The 6,000-nt window shown below is 51.5% G+C and overlaps 1 protein-coding gene across 1 annotated transcript in view; it reads left to right on the top strand.

The window, feature by feature from the left end:
• Positions 1-4,879, top strand: part of LOC119314583 — an 8,219-nt gene extending 3,340 nt beyond the window's left edge. The window contains exon 3 of the mRNA XM_037589313.1: positions 4,594-4,879. The gene's annotated coding sequence lies outside the window, so the exon portion shown is untranslated. The remainder of the gene's footprint in view (positions 1-4,593) is intronic.
• The last annotated feature ends 1,121 nt before the right edge of the window (positions 4,880-6,000 follow it).

Raw genomic sequence — 6,000 nt, 5'->3', positions numbered from 1 at the left:
GTACCCCTCCGGCGACGTGCGGCCCCGCCGCGCCACCGTGGCCACTCGCAGCGAGGTCAACCGCGTCAATGGCGGCGGGGAAGTCGACGCAGACAGCTTCCAGATGCCCTGCCGCAAGAACTGCCGCCAGGGTGTGCGGCGCGCGGCCGCCACGGGTCCCCTCCAGCACCGCCGTCGCATCCCGTCTCCGGAGGCGGCCCTCGGCCTGTGCTTCCGCTGCCTTGAGCCCAGCCACCCCGTGCGGGAATGCACCAACAACGTCCGGTGCCACCACTGTCTTTATCCTGGACACAGCTCGCGTGACTACAACAAGTACCACCGTGGCATGCTGCGCGCTCCCCCCGCCGCCGCTGCCACCTTGGCCGCCGCAGCCCAGGCGGAGTCGCGGCGCCGTTCCTGCCCGCAGGCCATGACCTTGTGCGCGTCATCCTTTCGCACTATGTGGAGACGGAAGAGGCTGAGATGGTGCTGCGACGTGGCATGGTGGTTTCCATCAGCGGAGACAGACCGGTGATTGCCGCTCGAGATGTCAAGGATGTCATGTATTCCTCACTCTACCTCCACCCCAGAGACTTCACAATCCATGCATACCACCCGGAGGATTTCCTCGTCTTCACCACCCGAGCGCTCATGGACCGCCTCGCCGGCTATCACTTCATCAACGGGCCCAGCTTCACCCTCGCGCTCCGCCCCTGGAACAAGCTCGCCCGTGCCGATGTCGGCTCCCTCGACTACTCTATGCAGCTCGAGCTATGTGGCATCCTGACACAAGCTTGGTACTTTTCCATGGCTGGACACCTACTAGGCAGCAGCTGCTGGATCGAGCAGCTCCACCCGAGCACGCGCTCCTGCGCTGACCTCGCCACTCTCCGGGTGATTGCGTGCACTCGCGACCTTGCAAGCATTCACAGGCGGCCATCCTCGAGATCGTGGAATCCGTCCCTGCACGCATCTGCTCCATGCCACTGACCACCCGCACCCTCTAGTACCCTATGTCCATCATGCTCGCCACCGCCATTGTGGCTGAGCGGCCCGCCTGGCCACCAACGGTGACCACGGCCCGCGCGATGGTGCACCTGGTGGTAGGGATGCTGGGCATGGCGATGGGGGCAATCGTGGTCGCCTACGCGGGCGCAATCGCCGCCGCACTACGAATGCTCCCGACGGCCGCGCGGATGGCATGACCATCTACTCCGAGGGCTGGTGTTTGTTCCACCATCGTGCCCACGCTGATGGTGTTGGCATCGATGCTAGCTGGCCCAACTCTTGTCTCCGTACGGTTGCAGCAGCTGCGCTGCCGACGAGACAAACCACCGGTCGCACGATGGACCCTTGGCCCACCGCTGGTGTCCCCCGTAGTTCCTGTCGCTTTTCCAAAAGGGGAAAGCGCGGCAGAAAGAGAAAGAGATTGGCAGAGGAGGCCCGATGTGCAAAAGTTGCATCTTCTGTGGCTGCTTCGCCTTCTTGTCCTGGTGTGCATGACCCGGCAACAGTTGGACCCGCCCATTGGCCGTGACCCTCCCCAGCCAGACGGAGGCTGTTAGCACCCACCTGCTCCCAAGGGCCTGCCAGCGACACGACCAAGCCAGGCGAGGATCGCCCTGGCATGCATGGAGACCCGGTCAGCCAATCCCTTGCCAGTGAGGTCCCTGACTCCCAACCTTTGGTGGTAATGACCGATCTGTTGTTGGGGCATTCTGGTGCTTTGTCGCTGCCACTCGCTACTGGCGCTGCGCCCACAGCAGACCAGTCCACGGAGACCCTACTGGCGCTGGAGCCCACCACGACGTGCCCAACAGCGCGTCCCTTGCAGCCAATTGAGCCTCCCTTGCCAGTGAGGTCCCTGACTCCCAATCTTTGGTGGTAATGACCGATCTGCTGTTGGGGCATTCTGGTGCTTTGTCACTGCCACTCGCTACTGGCGCTGCGCCCGCAGCAGACCGGTCCACGGAGACCCTGTTGGCGTTGGAGCCCAGCACGAACCGCCCAACGGCGCGTCCCGTGCAGCCAGCAGAGCCTCCCAGGAGCTTCCAGAAGCACCCGCGCGCGGCGTGCCGCGCACGAAATCCACCCCGGACGTTGCTCCGGCCCAGCAAGCCACCAAGGCCCATCATGCTGCCCAGCTTGAAGCCCAGCAAGAAGCCCAACATGAGGCCCTGAACGACACTGCAGGATCTGCCTGCACCCCGAGCCCACCAACGCGCTTCGCGTTGCCCCCGAGCACCATGCGCCGCTCTCGACCGCGCTCGATGCCACCAACGGCGTGGACCCTAGGTGACTTCCTCGCCGCCACCACCAAGCAGATAGATGCCGCCCTGCCAATCCCTGGCGGGCGACAACGACGGTTCCCGCCCAACTTCACCCCTCGGCACGGGCGATTGGCCACGTCTACCACTGGCAAGATGGCCGCCCCACCGACGGCCGAGAGGCGTGCCCAGATCCACATTCTGCGTACCCTTGGCATCGTGAGGTTGACTAGAAGATCACGGCGGCGGAGATGCAGGCGTATGAAGGTCTCTTCACAGTGACCATTCCGTTGTCCGTCCTTTCAGCATTGCTGCGCTAGTTGATCGCGAGCTCCCCGCGAATCCCACCATCGCGACGACACCATGGTGGTCGCAGACAGACCCATCGAGGCATGGTTGCGTCACGCGCCAGGACATCGACCTCTTTCCAATGGATCACAACCCCAAAATCCTCATTTGGAACGTGCGCAGACTCAACGCGCGCGCTTGCCGCACCGCCATCCGATCACTAGTTGTAATCGCAAATGCGTATGTTGTCTGCCTCCAAGAAACAAAGATGGCCTTGATCTACTCGTCGATTGTCTTGGAGACCCTTGGCTCGAAATTCAGGGGAATTATTAAACATCGCATTAACAACTCCTCCACTATCAGCGCGTTACTAGAAAAATAGATGCACTATCAGATGGGTCTGCTTCGGAGATGAAAACTTAAAATTCTTTCATGCGGTGGCCTAGAATGCCCCTCATTCCATCTCTTACTGATTGACGGGGTTCATCAATCAATGATTGTGAAGCCAAAGCTGGTATCATCTGGAGAACATATAATAGCAGAGCACCTATCTCGGCCATTCCCATGCGTCCTTTGATCTGATTGAGCTTCTTCAACAGATCTTGGCTATGGAAAAGGATTTTTACAACCTATGATGATTTTCAAGATTCCGCCATCCTTCAAACCAAGCCAAAAGATACTACACTTGGACCTTTAGGCTTCGCTCGGTTGGTTCATTCCCGCAGGGAACCAACTCAAGAATCGGGTTGATCCCCTAGTGTCACCCAACCGCCACCTGTTCCTTAACCGCCAATCCCCACCAACCTCTGCATCTTAAACTCTGTTCTGTTGCTACACAAGGAATCAAATAGGTACATACAGCATAAGCAAATAGATACATGTGAAGATTCTCAAGCCCAAGCTAGAGACCAGCCATGGACTACAATAAATGTAATCACAGCTCTACAGCTACGAGCTGCAGGACCAAAAGAAAATTACATTTGTACTTTTTCAAGATCACAACTACTGGAAATACAATATTATCACAACTATAAAAAATTTGAATGCATTTATCCTTTTCTCCACTTGACTTTGGGAAATTTCCGCCTCTTATAATGAAGTGGAAAACAGATCCTCGAGGCACGTAATGCTTGCAAAGCCATGGAAATGTTCAAGTGGAGAAAAGTGAGCCTAGTACCTAGTAAGGCAAGTCAGGAATAGAACAGATTTATGACTCACAACCACTAACCATGATGGTGATGAATCGGCAAAAACATTCATCAGGACCCCTTATCTGCTAGATGAAAAAAAATTTGCTTGCTACTTGCTGGAGTAGCAATTGTGGAAATGATGAATCAGCAAAGGTCACAACTGATACAAGCTTAAACACACCATTCAAGGGACACTGGGTGAGAACAAACTCACAGAAAAAAAGAGTACTGCATGAAAAATCACTAGCTCAAGGTCCTAAAGTGAATCATTATATTTGTTCATCATGATACCATCCACGCACAATCATGATACTATCATTAATGCAGAATCTCGCTTCTTTTGTTTACATCTGCTTACATTGGTTGCTTGTCTGGCTTCTCTTTCCGTTTCTTTTCTGACTTCTTTTGGTCACTCAGGGAGTACTTGCCACTCTCCTAATTGAAGTAGAAAGTTGTGAACTGAAGGAACCTTAGAAAATAACATGGTCAGTTGTAGGATGGCCAGCCTAGGGGTGAAATCATGAAGTTGCATGACAGGACTGCCTACCATCATAGCAGTTCATGAATTGGTGAAAAACAGTACACCAAAAACTGTACAATAATATTAACGGATGGAGTACTAATAAGTTAGATAATGCATTATCCGTTGTTTGAGGCTTGTACTGCATGAATTTCATTAATTTTGATTTGCGACTGACTATCTAACTCGCACGTTTATAAAAGTAATACCTATAAGCTACAAACCAGATGCATCTGTTTTATTCTCCATGAGCGCTCATATGTCCATGACATTAAAGAATATTACACTTAATTTTTTCCCTAATGAATAGTACAAATTTGTTTGACTGATGACATTGATTGCTCTGCAGGTATCTAGAGTTGTGTTCTGGTGGCTGAGATGGTGAGATGGCTACTTCGGTTCCATTTCTTCGTACACTCAACCTGGAAATTGACCCTCTATCTAGCATGCACCGGTGAACTGCGAAGTTGACTAAGTTGGAATAAATCACATGATTTGCTATCTCCATTCTATTATCCAATTTCTGTTCACAACTTGTCAACCGGCATGAAGGTGTTCGATGAATCAGTACGTTGTGGTTCATCTCCTTTATTGTCGCACGTTAATGCAAGCCCGTTTGTCGGTTGATCTTGCTAGTTGATCTGTTTAATGATAAGCTAGCTAGTTTGCTTTTGAAAGACGGTCTAGGAGCATCTTAGGCCATCCCCAACGCCAGGCGCTAGGTGAGGCCACTAGGATATATTTCCACGTAGATCGGCAGTTAGTCGATCAATTCCCGGCGTGGCATCAACACCAACTGTAGCGGGTGCTTCGCTTTTTTCACCTGCCGCACCAGCTATGAAAAGAGTCGTTGCCTTTATTCTGTTCTCTACTTCGTGTCTGGAATTAGCGCTTACCATTGGAGAGCGCTTAGAAGGGGTTTTAATTTTTGATCTTATTTTTTTATCAGCCAACGGCTAGATCAGGTATCTTGCGTTGCAGGCGCTCTTAGAAGGGGTGCAAACATCTTTTTCTTTTCTTTCAAAACTAGTTAATTGCTCATGGGTTGCAATAGATAAATACATATTCTAGTGGTCCAATATTAATGGCAGCTAACATATACCTTTACGATTATCATATTTTCTCCTTGATTAAACCACACTTCTTTTTCTTGTTCTTCGATTCACTATTTTCGTGGGTTGATAATGCTCATATTTGACTTCTGTCATTGCCATCCAGCTTATTCACGTATCTGAATTATCTTATGGTATTTTTTGCCACCACAAGCACGAAGGGAAATAATTTCATAGAAATTGTTGTGGCCCAGTCGCTCTCATCAACTTAGCTGTCTCGTCCTTCTCACTGCAACCTTGGCCCGCCAGATCCGCCACCTTGTGCTGCAACAACATCATCTACTGTTGTTGGCTCCCTCGGTGGCACCACGGGGTTGTGACAATCTGCCCAAAGGTAATGTTGACTGCCTTAGCTGAGATATAAGATCGTAAAGAACCTAGGGTTAGATAATAGTTGCCCTTAAGAAACCGCAAAGCATAGATCCTTAAAGAAGATTCAAATACCATGGTGATGATGCTCGACACAGGAAGTCATTATCATCTAGGTTGGCATTAACATACTGCTCATCCAAGTCCTCGCAGAGCTGCATGTGTAGAGTGATTGATTTAGAAAATGAACTTTACATAGTTTGAAAACCTTGGTAACATCCATACGAGATTCTCTCAAAACATTATAAAAAGCTATGTTGGTCACAGTGGAGTCA

The sequence above is a fragment of the Triticum dicoccoides genome, chromosome 6A (assembly GCF_002162155.2).
Source record: "Triticum dicoccoides isolate Atlit2015 ecotype Zavitan chromosome 6A, WEW_v2.0, whole genome shotgun sequence".
In the NCBI taxonomy this organism is placed as follows: Eukaryota; Viridiplantae; Streptophyta; class Magnoliopsida; order Poales; family Poaceae; genus Triticum; species Triticum dicoccoides.
Note: the sequence above shows the minus strand (reverse complement) of the source record. Positions and strands in the feature narration are given on the sequence as shown.